Genomic DNA, 26,714 nt, shown 5'->3' with positions numbered 1-26,714 from the left:
TAGAAAGAAGCAACTTTCATTCATTCATTTATACACAAATACAGACATAAAACATTAGTAAGATAATGGATGGGTTGGAGGAAATCATAAGGCAATAACACAATCAGTGAATTCCAATGATTTCATAACCAACACAAAAATAACATTTGAGTTTATAAAAATTTGCAAAGCCTAACTGAGTTACAGTGTTTAAGTTCCTCCTACATATGTTTTGGTTTATAGAATATTGGTTTAATTTAGTTAGTTTGGAAATTACAGGTGACTCATCAGCCTAAAGCTTCTCCAAACTCCTTGTGCAATGGAAAGAGCACGTTGCAAGTATTATTATATTAGCAAGCATAATTTTATCAATCAAGCAACTGCCAGAGGACGTTACTGCACAACAGGTTTTTTTTTAACTGTGAGGTTTAGTTGGTAGCTGTGGGGACACATTGAATATTATAAATATTGAAAGAATAATCCAAACAAATAACCCACGAGTGACAGATCCATTGCTATTTCTGTGGGTGATGAGTTGAATATTTGAGGAAATAAAGTATTGTGTAAAACTGTATAAAATGTGTCTACATCTTAGGAGCTAACAAAATGGTATAAAGCAGGTTGTTCAATAGCATACAATGTATAATGATCCACCTATTGTTATACAAAAGCTATTAGCTATACAAAACCCTGGTTAGACCGCACCTGGAGTACTGAGAGCAGTTCTGGGCACCGTACCTTCGGAAGGACATATTGGCCTTGGAGGTAGTGCAGCGTAGGTTTACTAGAATGATACCCGGACTTCAAGGGTTAAGTTACGAGGAGATATTACACAAATTGGGGTTGTATTCTTTGGAGTTTCGAAGGTTAAGGGGTGATCTGATCGAAGTTTATAAGATATTAAGGGGAACAGATAGGGTGGAGAGAGAGAAACTATTTCCGCTGGTTGGGGATTTTAGGAGTGGGGGCACAGTCTAAAAATTAGAGCCAGACCTTTCAGGAGCAAGATTAGAAAACATTTCTACACACAAAGGGTTGTAGAAGTTTGGAACTCTCTTCCGCAAACGGCAATTGATACTAGCTCAATTGCTCAATTTAAATCTGAGATAGATAGCTTTTTGGCAACCAAAGGTATTAAGGGATATGGGCCAAAGGCAGGTATATGGAGTTAGATCACAGATCAGCCATGATCTTATCAAAAGGCGGAGCAGGCACGAGGGGCAGAATGGCCTACTCCTGTTCCTATGTTCCTATACTCACTCATCTCGTCTCCTAAGCTTTTTTCATTGTAGGCCACATAGATGCATATAGATCACATATGGATACAAAATCTATGTTTATATTAATTTATATACATCTCACGTTACTGATACCAACAGATCTTGGTGTTCTGATTTTGGATTTATCCACCAATAAAACAACAGCACCACTACTGACCGAGCTGGCTGAGTCCTGAAGGACACAGCTGCCAGACTGGGCCTGCGGCAGGTGGTCAGCGAACCAACACGAGGGAAAAACTTACTTGACCTCATCCTCACTAATCTACCTGTCGCAAATGCATCTGTCCATGACAGTAATGGGAGGAGTGACCACCGCACAGTCCTCATGGAGACGAAGTCCCGTCTTCGCACTGAGGACACCATCCAACGTATTGTGTGGCACTATCACCATGCTAAATTGGATAGATTCAGAACAGATCTAGCAGCTCAAAACTGGGCATCCATGAGGCGCTGTGGGCCATCAGCAGCAGCAGAATTGTATTCCAGCACAATCTGTAACCTCATGGCCCGGCATATTCCTCATTCTACCATTACCAACAAGCCAGCGGATCAACCCTGGTTCAATGAGGAGTGTAGAAGAGCATGCCAGGAGCAGCACCAGGCGTACCTAAAAATGAGGTGCCAACCTGGTGAAGCTACAACTTAGGACTACATGCATGCTAAACAGCGGAAGCAACATGCTATAGACAGAGCTAAGCGATTCCACAACCAACGGATCAGATCAAAGCTCTGCAGTCCTGCCACATCCAGTCGTGAATGATGGTGGACAATTAAACAACTAACGGGAGGAGGAGGCTCTGCAAACATCCCCATCTTCAATGATGGCGGAGTCCAGCACGTAAGTGCAAAAGACAAGGTTGAAGCGTTTGCAACCATCTTCAGCCAGAAGTGCCGAGTGGATGATCCATCTCGGCCTCCTCCCAATATCCCCACCATCACAGAAGCCAGTCTTCAGCCAATTCGATTCACTCCACGTGATATCAAGAAACGGCTGAGTGCACTGGATACAGCAAAGAATATGGGCCCCGACAACATCCCAGCTGTAGTGCTGAGGACTTGTTCTCCAGAACTAGTTGCGCCTTTAGCTAAACTGTTCCAGTACAGCTACAACACTGGCATCTACCCGACAATGTGGAAAATTGCCCAGGTATGTCCTGTCCACAAAAAGCAGGGCAAATCCAATCCAGCCAATTATCGCCCCATCAGCCTAATCTCAATCATCAGCAAAGTGATGGAAGGTGTCGTCGAAAGTGCTATCAAGCGGCACTTACTCACCAATAACCTGCTCACCGATGCTCAGTTTGGGTTCCGCCAGGACCACTCGGCTCCAGACCTCATTACAGCCTTGGTCCTAACATGGACAAAAGAGCTGCATTCCAGAGGTGAGGTGAGAGTGACTGCCCTTGACATCAAGGCAGAATTTGACCAACTGTGGCATCAAGGAGCCCTAGTAAAATTGAAGTCAATGAGAATCAGGAGGAAAACTCTCCAGTGGCTGGAGTCATACCTAGCACAAAGGAAGATGGTAGTGGTTGTTGGAGGAAAATCATCTCAGCCCCAGGACATTGCTGTAGGAGTTCCTCAGGGCAGTGTCCTAGGCCCAACCATCTTCAGCTGCTTCATCAATGACCTTCCCTCCATTATAAGGTCGGAAATGGGGATGTTCACTGATGATTGCACAGTGTTCAGTTCCATTCGCAACCCCTCAGATAATGAAGCAGTCCGAGCCCGCATGCAGCAAGACCTGGACAACATCCAGGCTTGGGCTCATAAGTGGCAAGTAACATTCGCGCCAGATAAGTGCCAGGCAATGACTATCTCCAACAAGAGAGAATCTAACCACCTCCCCTTGACATTCAACGGCATTACCATCGCCGAATCCCCCACCATCAACATCCTGGGGGTCACCATTGACCAGAAACTTAACTGGACCAGCCATATAAATACTGTGGCTACGAGAGCAGGTCAGAGGCTGGGTTTTCTGCAGCGACTGACTCACCTCCTGACTCCCCACCTCCTGACTCCCCACAGCCTTTCCACCATCTACAAGGCACAAGTCAGGAGTGTGATGGAATACTCTCCACTTGCTTGGATGAGTGCAGCTCCATCAACACTCAAGAAGCTCGACACCATCCAAGATAAAGCAGCCCGCTTGATTGGCACCCCATCCACCATCCTAAACATTCACCCGCTTTACCACCGACGCACAGTGGCTGCAGTGCGTACCATCCACAGGATGCACTGCAGCAACTCGCCAAGGCTTCTTCGACAGCACCTCCCAAACCCGCGGCCTCTACCACGTAGAAGGACAAGAGCAGCAGGCACATGGGAACAACACCACCTGCACGTTCCCCTCCAAGTCACACACCATCCTGACTTGGAAATATATCGCCGTTCCTTCATCGTCGCTGGGTCAAAATCCTGGAACTCCCTTCCTAACAGCACTGTGGGAGAACCGTCACCACACGGACTGCAGCGGTTCAAGAAGGCGGCTCACCACCACCTTCTCAAGGGCAATTAGGGATGGGCAATAAATGCCGGCCTCGCCAGCGACGCCCACATCCCATGAACGAATAAAAGAAAAAGAAACAGCCCTTTCCAAATCTCCAGGCCCACAAAAGTTAAATGAGATAAATCATTGAATAAGAAATATAAATGCAAATAGGACTGAGTGGCCTGGACTTTGAGGGCTCTGGGCCACAGGCTGGACAGTCCTGTCCTAAGCAACTGCAGGGGTAGCAAGGCAACATGTTTTGCTGCATCTATTCATTCCGCTGTAACCCAGAAGCTAGGAGGTGGATGAAATCATCCCATGACCTGAGTGGCCATGGCAGAGACTTCAAGCGGGCGGCACTGTACTCCTCCTGGTGCCCGCCCAAAGTAAAAAGTGACCTCCTCCAGCCCTACAACCCTTCGAGATCTCTGCGCTCCTCCAATTCTGGCCTCTTGCGCATCCCCAATTTTCGTCGCTCCACCATTGGTGGCCGTGCCTTCAGCTGCCTCGGCCCTAAGCTCTGGAATTCCCTCCCTAAACCTCTCCACCTCTCTCTCCTCCTTTAAGGCACTCCTTAAAACCTTTCTCTTTGACCAAGCTTTTCGTCACCTGTCCTAATATCTCCTTATGTAGCTTGGTGTCAAAATTTGTTTGATTACACTCCGGTGAAGCACCTAGGGACGTTTTACTACATTAAAGGCGGCATATAAATGCAACAACAACAACATGCATTTAGATAGCGCCTTTAACTTAATCAGGTGAACACTTGGGAGCTTCCTGGCCTCTCATCAAAGAGGAATCCTCATCTCAGGGTAGCAAGTTTGATTGTCGAGACATATGTGAGTCCCTTGAAGAAAGGAGTAGGCCATTGGCTGGCTGGGGCCCTATGTGAATGACAGCTTGGTGGGCAGAGCCTGCATCTCACAGACTTAAGAGAGGAGCAGCTCACAGAGGGCCATTGAATCTCTCTCTTAGTCACAGAGATGCCTATGATTTATCACCTTATTTGTACTTTTAAAGCCTGAACAAGTTTAGCTTTGAAGGGTTTAGCTAGACTAAGTAGTTTAGAGGGAAACTAAGTTTCATTGTTATTGCTTTCATAAACTAAGCTGTGTATGGGAATACATGATCTCATTGAATCACACTGTATACTGTTTATTCATGTATTTCAGGTTCAATGCCTGTTTCTCATCTTGCTCGAGTGCTTATTCAGTCTGCCTTCCATAAAAAGAGAATTCAAGTGGTGCCATGTTATATTTTAGTAGCTGGTGTAAGGACTAAGGAATCTCTGGGCCATTCTATTCTTTAACTATATTGGACAGAAAAAGGTGGATTCTGGATTGTAAGGGACCTGAAGTCTTCTCATGGGAGTGACCAGCAATGCAGAGCCAGAGAGAATGTCTAATGTACAAAAAAACTAGCACTGTGATAATGTATGAGTGACTTTGGTGTCCAGCAACATCAGCGCCAAGTCTCCAGTAGACCATTCTCGGTCCTTCACATTTATTTTTCTAAAAGTACCTCTTCCAGCCTGACATGCTCCCAGCCTGGTCTAACCCAGCCCATGTGCCTCCTGGCTTGATCCAGCCCTACCAGTGATCAGCAATGTGTGTGGGTTCTAAGAAAGTAGTCACTTTTATCAGTGTGAAGGTTCAAATCAAGAATGCATGCAATTTTGCAAGTGTTAATTAAAAATGCACTTGTTTAGCAGAGTTCTGACATTTACAATGCAATAGCTTAGTGTTCCAGTCATTATAAAGCAGCTTGCACTCCAACTTATTGCGAGGAACATTACAGGGGATTTGCAGGTAACAATAAAAGAAAAATAAATTCTGTCTTAAATGATGAGTCACCTCCATTCAGTAACAGTGTTGGCAGGTACCTGGAACAGGGCACTTAACCATCCTTTCAGTAACATAATAGTGCCTGATGCCTCTTGGGACAAAAATAAAATGAACCTACACAAATGAGGAAGAAAACTATTAAAACATTTAAAATTACATGCATTGATCCTAATTTGCCTCCATAGCTGGACATATCTCATATATATATTCTTGGAATATGACACTGTTCACTGAGGAGTTCCTTTCGTGAATTCATCCTGATTATAATTCATAGACTCACAGCGACATTAGACTGAACAGACCAGGGCTCTTTTCTCTAGAAAAGAGAAGGCTGAGGGGTGGTCTAATAGAGGTCTTTAAAATTCTGAAAGGGTTCGATAGGGTAGATGTAGAGAAGATGTTTCCACATGTGTTGGAGTCCAAAACTAGGGGTCATAAATATAAGATGGTCACTAATAAATACAATAAGGAATTTGGGAGAATCTCCTTTACCCAAAGAGTGGTTAGAATGTGAAACTTGCGACCACATGGAGTAGAGGAGTAGTTGAGGCGAATAGCATAGATGCATTTAAGGGGAAGCTGGATAAGTACACGAGGGAGAAAGGAATAGAAGGATATGCTGATAGGGTTCGATGAAGTAGGTTTGGGAGGAGGCTCATGTGGAGTATAAACACCGGCATAGACCAATTGGGCCAAATGGCCTGTTTCTATGCTGTAAATTCTATGTAATTCTGTGTAACAGTGGCAGAAGAAATTGCCGAAAGTGATCCTGTGTAAATGAATCACAAGGCAACCACTAACTGAACCTGTGGCATCACATGTGGAGAAAATACAGACTCTGGCATGGTATAGGTTTACCACTAGTATCACCTGAGTGACTAAAACAGTATGAGAGATGATAGCTTTATATAGTTCTATGTGATGTCATTAGGATTTTTGGTTACAATATTAATTGGCTGGGCAATGGATGGGGCATATGCTGCACCCTCCCCATAGATTTCCTCTTAGGAAATCATTGGAAACTTGCGTAGTGCCCAACATGCCAACATAACACCAGTCTCTGGACAGGGGCATTGGGAAGACCCAGGAAGCTACAGGGCAATGAGCCTATAATCATGTGGTAAAGTATTAGAAGGTATCCTGAGAGAGGGGATAATGATAAAGCGAACTAGCTGGGCATGGCATGGCATAATAAGAGGGGATCTTGCCTAACAAACTTACTGGAGTTCTTCAAAGAAATGACAGACCTTGTTGACAATGGAAATTCTGTGGATGCGATGTATTTAGATTTCAGCGACTTTTTTAATACTGTGCCACACAAGTGATTATTCCACAGGATAAGAAGGCACGGAGTAGGAGACAAGCTTCCGAGGTGGATTAAAAGTTGGCTAAACTAGAAAGAGGAATAGGTGATAGCAAATGGAGTTGTGTTGATATGATAAGGGATCACTAGTAGGGTGACCCAGGGGTGACTGCTGTTGCTGTTTACAGAGTATGGAGTTGGTGTCAGAAATAAAGCTGTCTAGATTTGAAAATAATATCAAATGGGGGGTGGGTGGGGGGGTCAAATAATAGGAAACAAGCAAACCAAATACAAAGAGATCTGGACAGGTTAGGAAGCTGGAGTGGTGAGTGTCAAATGGCATTGATGTGTCAAATGAAAGGTCATGAGAATGGGGAAGGGAAATAAACTGTGGGAATATAAACTAAATGGTTCTAGACTAGAGGACACAACGCAGGAGTGGGATCTGTGGGTATTGGTTGGATAGTTCACTGAAACCAACAACAGAGTTTGCAGCAGCAGCAAGGAAAGCAATTGGATCATAGGAAGTATAGGCAGAAGTATAGAGCACAAATCCTGGGAGATGATAATGAGTCTGTACAGACACTGGTACAACCACTCTTGGAGTTCTGGTCACTGTACTACAGCAAAGATATCCATGCATTGGAGGCATTGCAGAAATGGGCAACCAAATTGATACCAGCTTAAGGCATCTGAGTTAGGAGGAGAGATTGAAGAACCTGCGATTGTTTCCTCTGGAGAAGCGAAGGCTTGGGGAGATATTATTCAAGTTTCAATCTTCTTAAGAAAATAGACAAATTGAACCCCGATAACATGTTCTAGAATGCCACAAACTCCAGAACCAGGGAACATGAGATCAGGCTTAGGAGAGGGAAGCTTCCCAAGCAGTTTAGATTTATTTAACTACTTTATGCAGAGAAAGAACTTGCATTTATACAGCACTTTATCACATCCTCAGGATGTCCCAATGCTCTTCATATCAAATGTAGGCAAACATGGCAGCCAATTTGTGCACAATAGGGTCCCATGAGAATGATCAGTTAATTTGATTTTGATGGTGTGGTACGATGCAGGAACGACACCAGGACATTTTATGGAAGAACTCTCTGATCTTCTTTGAATAATGCCACGGATTCTTTTACACCCACCTGAATAGGGTGAATAATTGGTTTAAATTCTCCTCTGAAAGATGGCAGAACAAAGCACTACATCATTGCTACACTGATGTCAGCTTAGATTGTGGGTCAGGATTTGCGCAGAGCGGGGAGGCAATGCTCGCTGCAGCTCCTGCAAATTAAATTAATGAATGTACTTACTGCAGACTCTGCGGCGTCGACTTGCTTGATTTTGAACTTTAAAAAAATTGTGCGCTATCAACTCAGCCTCTGAGTTGCGTGAGTTGACGTGCACGGTACAGTCTGTGAGACTAGAAGACGCGCCCACAAAATCTGTCGGGAAGAGAAGTCATGCCCACAGATTCAGGCTGCATTGCTTAAGCAGGCAAGCAGACTTCATTCATTTAAAGCTAGTATTCTAGAAGTCATTCAAAATAAAAAAAAATATCTTTTTTATATAAAAAGCCAAAGAAATAATTGAATTAAATTAAAGAGACAGGAGGGAAAAGTTAAAAATGAAATTCATTTTTTAATTAATAAAAACTATTAAAATAAGGAGTAATATGAGACTCCACATTGTTAAAATTTAATTTTTAGTTGTTAAGCAGTCATTAAGACTAACCGTGTTTTTAAAACTTAGTTTAGACCTGGTATTTTTAAGCGTACCTTTTGGTGGCATAATTAGTTACTTTCCAGCTGGGCGGATGAACAAGTTTGCGATTTTTCAGTGATTTCTATGATTGCAGCGTGCAATGGCCCTTTAATTCGCAGCTGTCAAATTGCCGGTGAACCAATAGGAGAAAGTTCACAATTTCCACGTTTTAGTGCGCATGTGCAAATGGGGGAACTTGTTCCTTCGATTCGCCATTAAAAACGGAGAGCGCTGTTGAGCTCCTCCGTTATTTTGGGAGCAAGTCCTGCCCCATTGTGTATGCTAAATGCCTGGAATGGTCTGCCCAGAGAGGCAGTGGAAGCAGATAATGTGGACAAATTTAAGGGAGAATTGGATAGATATTTGAGGGAGGGGTTGATTGAGAGGTATTAGATTTTGAGACCAGTGAGATGGATTGCAGTATTTTCTGGTCCTGTAGTGACTTTCCTATGTTCCTAATGTTACATATGATGAATGGCTGCTTGACTGAGGTACTGGAGGGTGCCTGTAAAACAGTATAGCAGCCTTCAGAAGAGATGGGAAACACACAGTCAAAGCTCATGGAATTGAAGGCAAATTATTGACCTGGTTAGGAAATTGGCTGAATGGCAGGAGACAGAGAGTAGGGATAATGGGCTGGTACTCAAATTGGCAGGATGTGACTCGTGGTATCCTACAAGAATCTGTGTTGGGGCCTCAACTATTCACTGTATTTATTAATGACTTAGATGACGGGATAGAGAGCCACATATCCAAGTTTGCCGATGACACAAAGATAGGCAGCATTGTAAGCAATGTAGATGGAAGTACAAAATTACAGAGAGACATTAATAGATTAAGGGAATGGTCAAAACTGTGGCAAATGGATTTCAATGTAAGCAAATGTGAGGTCATCTACTAAAATGGATAGATCAGAATACTTTCTAAATGGTAAAAAGCTCGAAACAGTGGAGATCCAAAGTGAATTAGGGGTCCATGTACATAATTCATTAAAATGTCATGGACAGGTGCAGAAAATAATCAAAAAGGCTAATGGAATGCTGGCCTTTATATCTAGAGGACTAGAATACAAAGGGGTAGAATTTATGCTACAGCTATACAAAGCCCTGGTTAGACCACACCTGGAGTACCGTGTTCAGTTCTGGGCACCGCACCAGGATATATTGGCCTTCAAGGGAGTGCAGGGTAGATTTACTGGAGTGATACCTGGACTCCAAGGGTTAAATTATGAGGAGAGATTACACAAACTAGGGTTACATTCCCTGGAATTCAGAAGATTAAGAGGTGATTTGATCAAAGTTTTCAAGGTATTAAGGGGAACTAATGGGGTAGATAGAGAGAAACTATTTCCACTGGTTGGGGAGTCTAGGACTAGGGGACTGAGCCTACAAATTAGAGCCAGGACTTTCAGGAGTGAAGTTAGGAAACACTTCTACATGCAAAGGATGGTAAAAGTTTGGAACTCTCTTCCGTGACGTATTTAAGAGTAGAACACAGCCTCACGCACTGTTTCTTCATGTGGTATGTCAGTATGGACAAAAAATATTTTCAAGTGTTTTGCAGACCGACTTCAAGGGGAGCCAACTAATTCTGTAAACAATCACAATCATTATGTGATTACCCGTTCCATAATAACAATTTAAAACTACCACATTTTTTTCTCCAAAAGACATATTTCAGGACATCAATGCACTGTACATTTTCAGTGAACGGATCTAACAGTTTGAGCATGTGCAACAATAACATGTCTCACCCGTTTAGTGAAGAAGGCATGAGTTTATATTCAGAGCAATAAAGAAGACTTGTTGTTCAAACAATTCTACAGTAACAAAATTCCATTTGTCATGTTCTATCATTTATAATAGGAAAAGAAGTGTTTGTACATACCAGACAGGTATGATAAACAATGGAAAAAGTACATTACCCTGCCACGGTTATTTTTTGTCTAACGCCATTCCTTACAGAGCATTTATCTATAAGTGCTACCCTTTTGTAGTTAAGTCTTTTGTTTTGCAATGATCCAGACCAGAGTGGTGCTAGCTCAATTGTTAATTTTAAATCTGAGATTGATAGATTTTTGTTAACCAAAGGTATTAAGGGATATGGGGCTAAGGCGGGTGTATGGAGTTAGATCACAGGTCAGCCATGATCTCATTGAATGGCGGAACAGGCTCGAGGGACTAAATGGCCTACTCCTGTTCCTATGTTCCTATGGAAGCATGCTTCTGCTATCATAGCATTTGCACACCAAATAAATAATTCCAATTGCTTTGCTGAATAATTGCATAAAGTCAGGATTAAATATTCTCAGCAACTTCTCCATTCTCAATGAGCAACAATGGCAGCCAGATGTCAAACATAAATTTCTTCCCAGTAGCATTATGGTAAACAGTGCCACACGCTATATATAAAGGCCTTTTGTAAAATGACTCTGGTCTGGATCATTGCAAAACAAAAGACTTAACTACAAAAGGGTAGCACTTATAGATAAATGCTCTGTAAGGAATGGCTTTAGACAAAAAATAACCGTGGCAGGGTAATATATTTTTTCCATTGTTTATCATACCTGTCTGGTATATACAAATAGTTCTTTAAAAATGGTAGAACAAGACAAATGGAATTTTGTTACTGTAGAATTGTTTGAACAACAAGTCTTCTTTATTGCTCGGAATATAAACTCATGCCTTCTTCACTAAACGGGTGAGACATGTTATTGTTGCACATGCTCAAACTGTTAGATCCGTTCACTGAAAATGTACAGTGCATTAATGCCCTGAAATATGTCTTTTGGAGAAAAAAAAGTGCTAGCTTTAAATTGTTATTATGGAACGGGTAATCACATAATGATTGTGATTGTCTACAGAACTGGTTGGCTCCCCTTGAAGCCGGTCTACAAAACACTTGAAAACAATTCTTGTCCATACTGACATACCATGTGAAGAAACAGTGCGTGAGGCTGTGCTCTACTCTTAAATACACATTGTATACAGTGTTACCACCATCATACATGAGGGCCATGTTAAAACTGGAAGCCACAATAAGTAGCGTTTGAACCTCACCCATGATTATGCATAAAGCAGCACTGTATTTCATTAGAGTTCTTTATGGCTTGATTCTAAGTTCAGAGGGATATACAATCAAATTAAAAGGGAATCTGTGCCCATCTATTTATGGAGATTGGGTGGGACAATGTACTAAGACTGCTGCCCTTTTAACAGAGTTCAGGCCACACAACAAGGTAGTGAATTGTCTGCTGTCAATTATTTAAATAATGTTAAACATATATGTATAGTCTCAATCCAGTTTGGGGATGTCACAATATTGCTGCATACTGAAATATGGTGATATTTAAATCCCATGATAATTGTACCAGCTGCTCCCCCTCCCACCGTGTTAATTATAAACCACAATAATCATAATCCTGTAGTTGATAAAATCAACAGAAAATAGGTTCAGAACTGAACACAACCTTTGTACTTACACAAAAAGGCATAATGTTCACAAAAATGTCAAGATTGTAATAACTAGATTATGTTTTTTAAAAACTGAAATCCTTTTGCAAAATGTACAGTAGATATGAATTCACAGTACAAAACTTCTCTCAAGGTTAGTACTAATTTGGACCTTTTAAAAGAAAAAAATCTTACTTTTATGTTATTGAGAAATCAAAATGCAAGTCCAGGGTCAAGTTTCATAGTGTGTGGCCCCACTGAAGTTGAAAAGAGTGGAAGAAAAGGCTCAAGAGGGGCCAATTTTAACTCCCTTTGTCCAGCGTAAACAGGGCAGTACTGGTCCAAAAATGGCGTTGGGTCACTTACTGTCCCATTTATGCTGGTGCTCTGGTTGCCCCAATCTTGGGTAGGGACTGGAGATGAGCAGCCGGAGCACCTGCCTGTTTCAGGCGGGAGAGCACTTGTAATATGCAAATCGGGGTCCTATGACGTACATCGGATCCCGACTGCAATTTTGAGGTACAAATGGGTCAGGGTGCATCGCATATGCTCCACGCTTTGTACCAGGTGGTTCCAAGAACTCCATAGTTTTCATTTCGTTTTGCAAATTTATGCTGTCAACATCGATATGATAAGCGCTGCCATCACAGGCTTCATTTCTATAACAAGTCTTTGCTCTGAGGTTGGCTGTCGCCCTATTCATGTTGGTACAGGAGCTCGAACTTTGATAATAAGTTAAATTCCTCTGCCAATTCCCATGGATTGTAATGATGCTTCACTGTTAATTGGTTTAGATTAACATAATGGTGAGCAACATCACAGAATTGTATGCTGTTCAATAATGAGAGCACAGCAACACTCACTTACAACCACATCACCTAGTTTTCCACATCAACAGAAAGCAGAGTATCGCTACTTTTGTTCAGCTGGCTCATTTCACATCTCATCTTATATTTTTGATTTCTAATACAATGGCACCTTCAATAAAGCCCATCACTGTTCTGGAACGTGTTACAATCGATGATCATCCAAAAATCCCCTCACCCCTGCTGCGACTCCAGAAGTGCGGACTCTATAAAATTACCCCTCCCAAGAGTCAGCGTGAAACACTTCAATGTTAGGCATCGTGAGGCGCTTTTCAAGTGCCCCCTGCTCTTCCCCTACGATGTGCTTTAATCCCTACCTCAGAGGAGCACCTGTACCATATTTTCATTCCCCATACCAGCCTTTGGTCTATAAGTGCGAATTACCAACTGATTGAATATCCAGAGATAAAAGGAAAAATGTGCAAATGACGAAGATCCTATATAAGAGGAAATACACAGAAAATATACAGCTGGTCTGTCAGCATGCAACAAAAAGCCAAGGAAAGTTAACAATTCTGTTAAAAAGTCTCTGCCTGAAATGCAAACACTTTGGGACGTTTCATTATGTGAAAGGTATTGTATAAATGTCAATTGTTGTTGACCTGTCTTTTCTCCTTCCAGATGCCAACAGACCTGTTGCGTATTTCAGCATTTTTTTGTATTATGGTTGAACAATCTTTGCTCAATTAGGGACTGTTTTGTACTTTGGACCCATGACCACCGGGCACAGGTTTGAGACACACCAAATTAATTTTCTGTAACCCCTTCAGATCCAGGAAAGAAGACAACTTTCATCCTATTGTTAGATCGGCTAGATTTAAACCCAGGTCCCAAGCCGTAGAAGGGCAGCATGGCAACCCACCCACGCTCAATGCAAAGTACTGCTTTTCCTCTCCCGGTTTAAAAATAGCTTCCATTATGACACAATTACATTACAACTTAATTTTGATACAACCAAAATGTTTTTTAGAGGTGGCAATAAAAGTGTATTGGTGTGCTAATATGTTATACCGTGGATTTGGTAGAAAGTTGGTTCCCTCTTCCCAAAAATCCCCATATCATGTTCATCCCTAGCATCCAGCATTGCTATGTGCAGTGGATAAAGTATTTAAAGTTTACAGGGCCAAACTGCAATCAATTGTACATACTTGGGCACCTTTTAAAAAAGACCCTTCAACAGGCAGATCAAAGGCCACTGCTGCAGCAGGCCCTGGAGGCCAATTCGGGCCTTCCCCCACCCTCAGCAGATTTCACGCCAAAAATTATTCACGTGACTCTGAGCTGGGTAACTTGGTCAAGCCAGGGGCACATCCTTATGGTGGGCGGACATCCTGCCCCATCACACTTCCACAGGTTTTATGCTGAGCAAAAGGTCTCACCTGTAAAAAGAGTCTGAAAAATAAACTGTCATAATTGAGGGAAGGCATCTCGTAATATAGATGTGAAGAATTAGAAATTGAGGCATTGTATTGTTTCTTCATTTGCAGCATTGTGTTTCTATTCAAAATACAGAGTTAATTGCTGGTCTTCTCATATTGTTCCAAAATGGTACCAAAGGGTTAAAGCAGATACTAGGAAAGGTACTTGCACCATGGAGAAACAATATATATATATATAATAGCAAATTTGCATATTTCTGTGGTAAAATGAGTGCAAATTAACCAGAAGTACACATTTTGAGAAAAATCAGACTTAACAAATACATGCTTATGGCTGAGGAATGCTTTGGAATTAGTAATTTTCCTTAAGAATGATTTAAAGCTGCAATCTGTCTCCTCTACTTCACTTCTGCATATATTTGTGTCTTTCCCACTTCCCACATATGCAAATTTGCTTCTAAAATGAAGTAAGTTATCTGAAACATACAAATATCGCAGATAGCAGCAATCATGGTCTAGGCATATATTTTTATTGCCCTTTTATATTTCCAACTTGTGTGAAATCCCCCCTGAACCTTCTTTTAATAAACCTAGATTTCAATGATATGATGGGCTGCTTGAGAAATGGAGACTGCGGTACAGCAGATTACTGTAACAGTGACAGGGCGCTGGGTCTTCATGGATGGATTGTGGCTCGAAGAGAAGGGGCTGTTTAATGAGTCAATCCACGGCCTACTGCAGTAGAGTCTGGCAGTAACTCGGCAACAGGAACCTGACACAGTACTCAGATGCGTTGATACATGCTCTCATCTACAGCAGCTTCAACAATCAAAGAATACTGCTCCATAAATAAAGGAACACCTACTTGCTGTGCAAGGCTTCAATCTTTCTTTTAAGTTTGCAAGTTTGCCTACTGGAGCAGCATGCAATGAATTTGAAATGATTTTCATGACCTTAACAGTCATGTGAAGACTGTATAGTATCCACCACAGCAATTTGATGATGGATTTGGAAAACTAATAGACCCTAAATAGCTGTCCAAAAGCATCCTACACACAAAATAGTTACCTTTGAACTGTTCAAAGCACTTATATTGCCCAGTGTAATTGTCAAGAAAAAACATTAAAGAATACAGCTTTAGTTTAAATTGATGAAAAACATGATTTTAGTTAACAGCAGATAACAAAGTCTATATTATTAAGCTAAAGTATTCCTCCACGTAGAACAATTTAAAAGTGGAGAAACAGCATGGCAACCAGCAAATTGTTACTGAAAATATTAAGTACAACACGTCAAGCTTGACCTAAATTACATTTTACAGGCACTGCCAGCACTGATATATTAAAGTTAGCTATCAGTCATTGTCAAAGCCAGTACTTCAATACTTCACATATCTATGTTCACACTGGGGGATTTCAATTTTAAGAGCTCAGTCATCTGGAATGTGGGTGGAAATTGAGACAGAAAAGTTGGCATTAAAAGGGGAGAACCACAAAGCTGGTAGAACTGAAAATTCAGGAGTCTGATTTTCTTCAGTGCAGTACTGACAGATTCTATACTACAAATGCCTAAACAGTGCAGTACAGGTACATGGCATATTACAAGCACCTAAACAGTGCAGTATAGATACATGGCATATTACAAGCACCTAAACAGTGCAGTATAGATACACGCCATACTACAAGTCCCTATACAGTGCAGTATAGATACATGGCATGCTACAATCATCTAAACAGTGCAGTATAGATACATGCCTTACAATAAGCACCTAAACAATGCAGTATAGATACATGCCTTACAATAAGCACCTAAACAGTGCAGTATAGATACACGCCATACCACAAGCGCCTAAACAATGCAGTATAGATACACGCCATACCACAAGCACCTAAACAATGCAGTATAGATACATACCATACTACAAGCACCTAAACAATGCAGTATAGATACACGCCATACCACAAGCACCTAAACAATGCAGTATAGATACATACCATACTACAAGCACCTAAACAATGCAGTATAGATACACGCCATACCACAAGCACCTAAACAATGCAGTATAGATACATACCATACTACAAGCACCTAAACAGTGCAGTATAGATACATGCCATACTGCAAGCACCTAAACAATGCAGTATAGATACACGCCATACCACAAGCACCTAAACAATGCAGTATAGATACATACCATACTACAAGCACCTAAACAATGCAGTATAGATACACGCCATACCACAAGCACCTAAACAATGCAGTATAGATACATACCATACTACAAGCACCTAAACAGTGCAGTATAGATACATGCCATACCGCAAGCACCTAAACAATGCAGTATAGATACATGCCATACTACAAGCACCTAAACAGTGCAGTATAGATACATACCATACTACAAGCACCTAAACAGTGCAGTATAGATGCATACCATACTACAAGCACCTAAACAGTGCAGTATAGATACACGCCATACTACAAGCACCTAAACAATGCAGTATAGATACATACCATACTACAAGCACCTAAACAGTGCAGTATAGATACATACCATACTACAAGCACCTAAACAGTGCAGTATAGATACATACTATACTACAAGCACCTAAATAGTGCAGTATAGATACATACCATACTACAAGCACCTAAACAGTGCAGTATAGATACATACCATACTACAAGCACCTAAACAATGCAGTATAGATACATACCATACTACAAGCCTCTAACTGTGCAGTATAGATACATGGCATGCTACAAGCACCTAAACAATGCAGTATAGATACATGCCATACTACAAGCCTCTAACTGTGCAGTATAGATACATGCCATACTGCAAGCACCTAAACAGTACAGTACTGGAACATTCCATATATAATGAGTGATAACAGTACATTACTGGCACATTCGATACTGCAGGCACCAACTCTAATGCAATATTAGCACGATCCATACTGCAGGCACTGATAACGAATACACTACTGGGTGATTCTGTAGTTCCATCACCGTGGTGACAGAAATGCATGCAACTGGAGCTCTGACCTGATCTCGGCCCAGTTCATAGATCCCAGTTGCCTTTGAGTAAAATTTCAAGGCATGAACTAGCTGCATGTTAATCAAATAAAAGCCTTTCCTTTTTATAAAATTGAGGGGCTTGTTATATGGGGCTTTGAATGTGCACCATCAATTGCTACTTGTACTTATGGGAGCACTGCCTCTCTGTAGAATGGTGACTCGGAATCTGCACCCAAGTCTTCTGTAATGCCTTAATCGAAGAGCCTTCAATCTAGCCTCTTCCATTTCCTCACCCTCTTCCACTTCACAACAAAGCAATGACAGCTTTCTGGGTAACTGGCACTCATATGCAGAATAAGATAACAAAGTAATGGAGGGATTCCCAATAGGGGTTCCACGTCCCCAGTACAAAGCGGTACTTTTCACGGAGCTCACTAAAAATAGCATAAAAAGTCATGACTGAACCTCAAAAGTAGCCAAATGTATCGATACACAGACAAAATAACAGTTGCAGTAAAGAAAAAAAGCCTCCTCCAAGCAGTATCCACCTTATGGATTCCTCACTGGAGCTCTTACCCCCACTTATATAGTGACAGTACTAATTTGGAAGTTGGGGAAAATGCAGTCGAGTGGGCTCCAGATGAGCCTTAAAGGGGATGAGCAATCTTTGGTAGGAAAACTCTGGTGCTGTTATATATTAGACTGACAATTTTGAAGTGATAGGCATTACCAGCCCATTTTATGCCCGAAATCCACTCCAAAACTGTTAATACGTCACAGGAAAATCCAGCCCCAGGTCTCTTGTATTACTGACCATCTAATCATGTGATGTAATGTAAGTGAGGACTTAATTTAAAAGTTATTATGTTTTTTTTTGTTGTGTCACATGACATAACGGATAATTCCTCTGTCTGGTTGGGCACGGTGCACAGAGAGAGTGCAGCTGAGGAAATCACCTGCAATTTTCAGACCTTTAAATTAATGGAAGGTAAGGCTTGAGTACATAATCTAGGCTGACACTTGAGTGCCGTACTGAGGGAATTCTGCATTGCTGGAGGTGCCGCCTTTCGGATGAAACGTTAAACTGAGGCCCTCTCTCCTCTCAGGCGGACATAAAAGATCCCATGGCACCATTTCGAAGAAGAGCAGGGGAGTTCTCTCCGGTGTCCTGGCTAACATTTATCCCTCAACCAACATCACTAAAACAGATTACCTGATCATTATCTCATTGCTGATTGTGGGGCCTTGCTGTGCGCAAATTGGCTGCCACGTTTCCTACAGTATAACAGTAAAAACAGGTGCTTCACTTCGGGGGCACAGGCCCTTAGCTAGTTCCCAGGTCACTGGAAACAGGCGAAGGCAACTGAAGACCGTGACATGGGCATGAGTTTATTCTCAGGGGGGACAAGGAAACAGTTCATTTACTTCTTCCAAATGCTAAATAGTTTGCAATTAAATATTTAAAGAACGATCAGAACTGTTCAATACTAGTAAAAGAAATTCTAATGATGCAGAAATGCAGCAGGAGAACAATCCATGCTGTCACCCTGGTGGGTAAAAGGTAACACCAGAATTCACAAAATATCAGCTGCACTCATTCTCAGAGTGATTCTTTTTGATTTTTGGTTCTCTTAAACTAGTTGGTTCAAAAGTACTTCATTAGCTGTAAAGCACTTTGGGACGTCCTGAGGTTGAGAAAGGCGCTATATAAATGCAAGTCTTTTCTTTTTAACTGTCTTCAGATTCCTATGAGCAATGCCACTGGGAATCGACTAGTTTAAGAGAACCAAAAATCAAAAAGAATCACTCTGAGAATGAGTGCAGCTGATATTTTGTGAATTCTGGTGTTACCTTTTACCCACCAGGGTGGCAGCATGGATTGTTCTCCTGCTGCATTCCTGCATCATTAGAATTTCTTTTACTAGTATTGAACAGTTCCGATCGTTCGTTAAATATTTAATCGCAAACTATTTAGCATCTAGAAGAAGAAAATGAACTGTTTCCTTGTCCCCCCCCTTGAGAATAAACTCATGCCCGCGGACATCTGTTGCCTTCCCCTGTTTCCAGTGAGCTGGGAACCAGCTAAGTGCCTGTGCCCCGATGTGAAGCACCTGTTTGTATTGGTGTGCCAGGATGTTGTGCTCACATGAGACTGGAGCCTCGCAGAGATGTCTGCTGTTTTAACCAAAACAATCAATAAGCACGGATGAAGCCCAAGGAAGGTCACCTTGAGATGGTATCTCCGAGAGTGTGGTTCTGAGGTTAAGGATCAGTATGTGCATCATCTAACTGCTGTTCCATAAACATTTCTTCACGTCAATCAGGATCAAGCAACACCAGATCGTACAATGCAGAAAAGGTATTTTTAAAATGTATCAGGGCTTTTTATATTCTGACTACTGAATGTGCAGTTCTATGTAAATCAAGCTCCCTGAGACCGCAGCTATTGTGTACTCGCAAGCAGTGATGTCTGCCTGAATTTCAGCTCACCCTACAGGCATATGGATTTCAAATGACCTAAACTATTGAGTGGCTATTTAGTGCAGCACAAAAAAAGAGACCATTAACAACGGAAAGCATTTCAGCTGCTTCCAGTCAAACGGTTAGCGGAAGGACTTACAGTCTCAATAATAAAAATGACTTACCTCTGACATGATGGGAAATTAATGTATACAGAAACTGCCACTGAGGGGGTCGGCAGAATAGGACGGTTCCTGTCACAACACATCAGTCTGCCATCTCCTCAGGCTTTCCAGTGGTTTATGCAAACAACTTTAACAATCAGCTTCGAGTTTTCAGGATTGGAATGAATCAGCTGATCTCGCATGTGGCTCCACATTAAGTCCATCTTTGCATTTTATGCTAAATTAGTTTGCCTTGTGTATTGATACAATTATCTGATAATATGATCCAGAGTACATTAATAGCCATTGTGACACTAACTGCATCAACATTACCGGTGAGTCTTTAGATTTTCATTTTAATAAAAAGCAAGGCAAAAAAAAATGTAGCGTATTGTGGTACTGAGTCATACAGATTAAATTCGGTCCCCAAGTTAGCTCATCTCAGTGGGAGTTATGGCAGGGGCAGTACAAATGGCTTCAGCACTCTTGGGCCAGAGAGAAGGTGGAAAAACACAGTCAGGGTTCTTGCTCCTGATTATTATTCACTGGTCCCTGCTGGACAGTGTGTGTGTGTGTGTGTGTGTGTGTGGATGGTAGGTAGGTATAAGGTAGCAGCATTTAAATACTGTGCTCTGAGGCCTTGTGGAGACGGGGTAGGGCTGGATTTTCCTCTGCTATATTGTCCATAGCTGGGAAGGCCTCTGGTGAGTTCTTCACCACCCTACGTTCCATCATTACTGTCACTGATCCCAGGGACGAGATGAGCGGTGGCAGTACACCCCAGGGCAGCGGCAGAAGGTCTGATGTCCCTTTTGGAGGGAGAGGGGCCCAGTAGCGGACACCTCTCCCGTTCCTCTGACCTCTTACATCCTTACCTTTTTTAAATGTAAGGAATCTTACAACACCAGGTTATAGTCCAACAGTTTTATTTGAAAATCACAAGCTTTCGGAGGCTTTCTCCTTCGTCACTCACCTTCAGACCCTGGCTCAGTCAAAGATCTAAAAAAAATCCACTTCACACATGTGCGGGGGTTTTATTGTCCCCTTTGTATGCATTATTAAATAGGATGGCACATCAGTTGAGTTTACCCTCATTGGATTATTAAAATTTGCAGAGAATCCTTTCTAGAGTGGCAGAATGGAGGTTTCAGTGCTTTTGGGTTAGTGAAGGGAAATAATAAAACTCAGACAAGGTCCGAGCTCCTGATCTCTATCCAATGGCTCCAGGCTGGAAAGTAATACTGTACGGACATCAAGTGGGAATAGGGTTGAGATTTGCCCTCCTCAGTTTGAATAGGCAGCTAACACTGACTGCCTTGGCTCAAACATGGCCACTTGGAGAAAGTGCTAGAGGATTGTTGGAGCCCAAGGAACCACATTGCAGCGTTAGCCCAAGCCTTCAGCAGAGAACGTGTGAGAACTGAGGGGGAGATAAGGTTTGCCCTGCAGCAGATGCAGTGTCTGCAGCCGCTTGAACTTGCTGTAGATGCCAATATGCTTGGTAATGTAAGCTTTGGAACAAGCTGTTACAGGACCGTAGGCATTTGAAGCCATTTCAAAGATTGTTGGAGGGCTGGGTGGTGCAATTGGTTAGACATTGGCTTTTTACCTTTGGAACATGGGCTCAAATCCAGGCCACAATGATAGGATGAAAGTTTGCTCTGTCTGCTGGATGTAAGAACCCTAAGTAAAATAAATTTGGGCCGTCTCAGTCCAGTTCCTAGTGGTTATAGTCCCACACCAAAAAGCTGCCCTTAATTCAGCAATCTCCGTCAGAGAAAGCACATAATGGCTGGTGTACGAAATGGAAAAATATCATACTGCATATTAGGCTTCTGGTGTTTAGAATGATAGAATCTTACGACACAGAAGGAGGCCATTTGGCCCATCGTGCCTATGCTGGCTCTTTGGAAGAGTTATCCGATTAGTCCCACTCCCCTGCTCTTTCCCCACAGCCCTGCAAATTTTTCCTTTTCAAGTATACATCCAAATCCCTTTTTGAAAGTTGCGATTGAATCTGCTTCTACCACCCTGTCACCACTCTTTCAAAGACCTGGCACAGGCACGGTGGGCCGAACGGCCTTGTTCTGTGCTGTATGATTCTAGGAAATTCAGTATGGTGGGCTTTCTACCCACAAGACTTTTCCCCTGTTGACCCTTGCAAAATTCCTAGGATGAGACTCATCACCAATATTTTGTGGTAAGAAATTGGGCGGGATGTGAAAATTCATTATCGCTCCTTTTGCGCTACCTTCCAAGGCCAATTTCATCCCAAGTGCATTATTTCAGGCCTGCAGTTTTCCTTCTTTTCCCCCCATCTCTTCTGAAGGCAGGGATTCACGCTGGAAAATAGGAGCACCGAAAGCAACTGCCCTCCAGTACTTTGCACACTTGAGTGTGAACCTGCAGCCTGTCTAAACACCATACACACATTGTGTTACATTGTCAGCCTTTTTGTCCTGACTCTGATGATTTAATTTCAGAGCAATGAGGACATGTACCTACTGCTTTCAGTTGGTTGAAATACTCAATTAGTTTTACTTCTGTTCAGAATGATGACAGAACCTTGGTGATACAGCAGTACCTATTATACTCTGGTACAAAGAGTGTGACACTTGCATCCCTTGTCACATCTGCTGGTAAAAATGTAAAGTAAGCAGCCTCTATGGTGTAAACATAAGCTTTAATGGTTACTTTAAAGCAACACTGAATTTAGTGCCATATGCATTGGAAGACAAGTATGACCAAAAAAGAAATCTTGGTGGCCATGCAGCTTTAAAACAACCCCCCCACCCCTGCAATTCCTTAGTTCTGATGGAAGGTCAACAACCTGAAACATTAACTCTGTTTCTCTCTTCACAGATGCTGCCTGACCTGCTATGTGTTTCCACCATTTTCTGTTTCTTTATTTGTGCAATTCCTTAGACCTTTTTCCAAAGCAGTGAGGAACCAAGTGTGAGAAATCTTATACGGAACGTTTTATTGTACAATATTGTTTTCTGCATGTGTCAAAATGTATACAATCTCTTGTGTTCACTGGTGGAACAACACTTAACGGTTAGATATTTCTAATTATTCCCAATTATCTGTAGATTCGTAACGTGCCAACAGAAAGCTTCAAAGCAGAAACCTTTATTTTTAGGGCAAAGGTCTGTCCCAGTAAAAGCATTTTCTATTAATCAGCTCGTGCCAGGTGTGATGCCCTGCCCCAGTAAATGCCCATCAAATCTTGCGTGGTGCCTAGTTACTTCTTTGGGAAATCGTCAGGTGATGAATTTCCCACAGTAAATGGACAGCAGGGGACGCACATGCACAGCAGCGGTGAGAATAGGATATCTGCCTACGTCATTTCGAAAAGGTGCTGCCACATTCAAACTGGCCTTTCACAGACTATCGCAGTGGGTGGGACGCAGGGAGAGAGGCCACAGGGGGTGGGGTGCTGGGGATGGGGCGAGTAAATGGACGATGTGAAATTCGTGCAGGCAGCTCATTATAACGAGTCAGGCATGCAGCCAATGCTACCCGCACTATTTATTTGTTGCGTGCCTGTTTAAGGGGGAGGGGGCCGCGTGGGGCGGGAAATTGGGCTTCACAGACACCACTTAAAGGCAGCCAGCACCTCTTAAAGGGGAGGTGCAATCTGGTTGCAGACAGCAGGGAAACTTCAGGCAAACTTTGCAATTGGAAAAATGGCTGCAAGAGGTCCAGACAAGCCACCCCGGTTCTCTGCTGCAGCATTGGAATCCTTGGTCCAGGCAATGGACAGGATGAGGGAGATCCTGTTAGCCTGGAGGGGGGTGGCGAGGGGCAGAAAGCTCTCAAGGCAACACCTCTGCCGCCAGTAAGAAGAGGTCACTGAGAAGGTCGATTCCAGGTGCTTAGCTCCTAGGACATGGCTGCAATGTCAGAAAAAGTTCAATGACCTCACCAGAAATGTTAAGGTAAGAATCTTACCGCTCACATCAATCACTCTCTCCTCACACCTGCACCACCTCCAGTCACATTACTCACAACACTCCCTTCCCCCCTTCCCTTCACTCTCCTAAAATGACTGCACCTCACTTCATTCCACCTCCTTCTCCTGCTCACACACTCTGCACTTCCTACACTATTGCAAGCCTCACTTCCCCACAACTCGCATCTTGCACACGGCGTAAGAATTATAAAAGACACATTCGCAAAACAGCTCACAAAGATGTCACTAACACACACCCTTCTTGCAGGAGAAGGTTGTTTACAAAAATGAGGCAGAAGGCAGTGACCGGAGGAGGCCGAGGCTCCCTGCACCCCCTGTCTCCTCCGGAGGAAGACATGCTGCCCGTCACGGGTGGGGAGAGTGACAACACTGGAGGAGACGTCGTGCAGGATTACTTCACATCTTATCCTCTGTTTCCGTTATTACTTCTATCTCACCCTACACATTCCGCATGACAAACTGCAGCTGCTTTCACCAGACACTCATCTCTCTCTCTCTCTACTCTCCCTTCACACTAAAAGCTAACCCGTGAACCTCCTCTTTCATTTCAGGTGCTGAAAATGTCGAGGCCCCTGCGCCACATCAGGAGCTGTTCTCTAAGAGCTCTGGCAGCTCGGGGCACTGGTGGTCGATGCTGCACGTGCTCTTCCTCCTCTTTGTGTTGCTCCTCCTCCTCCTCCACTTCTTGCTGCCCAGGTGCTGGTAAGGGCTGGTCCCTCAGCATTGCAAAGTTATGCAGCATGAAGCACAAGGCCACACATCTGAAAACATGGTCAGGGCTGCACTGCAGGTCTCCTCCTGAATGGTCCAGGCAGCGGAAGGGTTGCTTGAGCACATCAACAGCCAGCTCGGTGTTTCTGGCGGCGGCATGACTCTCGTCGTAGGCCAGCTCTGCGGCTGCGCCCAGCTTCCTGGCAGGAGTCATGAGCCATGTCTGGAGGGTGATACACCTGGTCATCTAGTAGCCAGCCTATGACCTGATGGCCTGGTTGGAATAAAAGGCACACACACGCAGGATGAATGAATCGGGACTGTTGCCAGGAAATTGGGCATGGACCCACATGATGCACTGCCTGTGGTTGCAAACAAGATGGATGTTGAGGTGTCCTAGGCCCAACCATCTTCAGCTGCTTCATCAATGACCTTCCCTCCATCATAAGGTCAGAAATGGGGATGTTCCCTGATGATTGCACAGTGTTCAGTTCGCAGAAAATGAAGCAGTCCTTGCCTGCATGCAGCAAAACCTGGACAATATCCAGGCTTGGGCTGATAAGTAGCAAGTAACATTCGCACCAGACAAGTGCCAGGCAATGACTATCTCCAACAAGAGAGAGTCCAACCGCCTCCCCTTGACATTCAATGGCATTACCATTACCGAATCCCCCACCATCAATATCCTGGGGGTCACCACTGACCAGAAACTTAACTGGACCAGCCACATAAATACTGTGGCTACAAGAGCAGGTCAGAGGCTGGGTATTCTGTGGCGACTGACTCACCTCCTGACTCCCCAAAGCTTTTCCACCATCTACAAGGCACAAGTCAGGAGTGTGATGGAATACTCTCCACTTGCCTGGATGAGTGCAGCTCCAACAACACTCAAGAAGCTCAACACCATCCAGGACAAAGCAGCCCGCTTGATTGGCACCCCATCCACCACCCTAAACATTCACTCCCTTCACCACCGGCGCGCACAGTGGCTGCAGTGTTTACCATCCACAGGATGCACTGCAGCAACTCACCAAGGCTTCTTCAACAGCACCTCCCAAACCCGTGACCTCTACCACCTAGAAGGACAAGAGCAGCAAGCACATGGGAACACCACCACCTGCACGTTCCCCTCCAAGTCATACACCATCCCGGCTTGGAAATATATTGCTGTTCCTTCATCGTCGCTGGGTCAAAATCCTGGAACTCCCTTCCTAACAGCACTGTGGGAGAACCTTCACCACATGGACTGCAGCGGTTCAAGAAGGCGGCTCACCACCACCTTCTCAAGGGCAATTAGGGATGAGCAATAAATGCTGGCCTCGACAGCGACGCCCACATCCCATGAACGAATAATAAAAAAAAATCCCTTTCTATTGAGAAAGACACCAGGACGGTGGTGGGTGTCATCTATGGCACCTTGGACCCTGGGGAAGCCTGGTGCTCTCTCATCCTGCTTCGCTCTGCTCATTGGGAATGTAAGGAATCTTACAACACCAGGTTATAGTCGCTGAAAGACGCCCTCGTAAGAACGGGATATGACGATCGACTCGTCGATCGACAGTTCCGATGGGCCACTGTGAAAAATCGCGTAGACCTCCTCAGAAGACTAACACGGGATGCAACCAACAGAGTACCCTTCATCGTCCAATACTTCCCCGGAGCGGAGAAACTACACCATGTTCTCCGCAGCCTTCAACATGTCATCGATGACGACGAACACCTCGCTAAGGCCATCCCCACACCTCTGCACCTCTGCAAGACATGCCAGATCATCGACACAGACACCACCATCACACGAGAGGACACCACCCACCAGGTACATCGTTCATACTCCTGTGACTCGGCCAACGTTGTCTACCTCATACGTTGCAGGAAAGGATGCCCCGGAGCATGGTACATTGGAGAGACCATGCAGACACTGCGACAACGGATGAACGGACACCGCGCAACAATCGCCAGACAGGAGGGTTCCCTCCCAGTCGGGGAACACTTCAGCAGTCAAGGACATTCAGCCACCGATC

The sequence above is a fragment of the Heptranchias perlo genome, chromosome 27, assembly GCF_035084215.1.
Source record: "Heptranchias perlo isolate sHepPer1 chromosome 27, sHepPer1.hap1, whole genome shotgun sequence".
NCBI lineage: Eukaryota > Metazoa > Chordata > Chondrichthyes > Hexanchiformes > Hexanchidae > Heptranchias > Heptranchias perlo.
This window is presented reverse-complemented; position numbering follows the sequence as displayed.